We start from the raw sequence: 932 nt of genomic DNA on the forward strand, positions 1-932 counted from the left end.
CACTCCCAGGTCCGCTCCAAAGACGATTCTACATTCTCACTACCATTACAACCGTTCCCTAACAATGGATAATGTCCTATACTACTTACTCTCCCGCTCAATCACGGAGACGAGTTTTCCACGGTTTCCACCCCTCCCTCCATACCGCAGCAACACGAGTTTTTTCCACCCCTTTCAGAAAGCGCTCTTCGCGCCACAAAGCCGCCCCAAGACGCGCGAGCAATGAGCATCGAGCTTAAACATATCGCAAACGTCAAAAATAATATAACGGGATTAATATATATCGCGCACGTGCGATATGTTTGTCACAAGGCGCAAAAAATAATTATAAAAGGAATGCAACACAAGGACTTCCCAGGAGGTCACCCATCCTAGTACTACTCTCGCCCAAGCACGCTTAACTTCGGAGTTCTGATGGGATCCGGTGCTTTAGTGCTGGTATGATCGCATCCAACATGTTTCCCCGTCTTCGTCCCTTATGCTTGCCACTCCCAGGTTCGCTCCAAAGACGATTCTACATTCTCACTACCATTACAACCGTTCCCTAACAATGGATAATGTCCTATACTACTTACTCTCCCGCTCAATCACGGAGACGAGTTTTCCACGGTTTCCACCCCTTCCTCCATACCGCAGCAACACGAGTTTTTTCCACCCCTTTCAGAAAGCGCTCTTCGCGCCACAAAGCCGCCCCAAGACGCGCGAGCAATGAGCATCGAGCTTAAACATATCGCAAACGTCAAAAATAATATAACGGGATTAATATATATCGCGCACGTGCGATATGTTTGTCACAAGGCGCAAAAAATAATTATAAAAGGAATGCAACACGAGGACTTCCCAGGAGGTCACCCATCCTAGTACTACTCTCGCCCAAGCACGCTTAACTTCGGAGTTCTGATGGGATCCGGTGCTTTAGTGCTGGTATGATC

General features: G+C 47.9%; 1 non-coding gene and 1 pseudogene across 1 annotated transcript; both read right to left on the minus strand.

Moving 5' to 3' along the window:
- Nucleotides 1–333: 333 nt before the first annotated feature.
- On the minus strand, nt 334–452 carry LOC119347738. The gene has a single exon (XR_005168526.1). It is a non-coding gene; the product is annotated as a 5S ribosomal RNA (ribosomal RNA).
- A 367-nt stretch (nt 453–819) lies between these two features.
- LOC119347739 lies at nt 820–932 on the minus strand (annotated as a pseudogene; the record flags this gene model as incomplete).

This window comes from Triticum dicoccoides, unplaced genomic scaffold, assembly GCF_002162155.2.
Source record: "Triticum dicoccoides isolate Atlit2015 ecotype Zavitan unplaced genomic scaffold, WEW_v2.0 scaffold75057, whole genome shotgun sequence".
In the NCBI taxonomy this organism is placed as follows: domain Eukaryota; kingdom Viridiplantae; phylum Streptophyta; class Magnoliopsida; order Poales; family Poaceae; genus Triticum; species Triticum dicoccoides.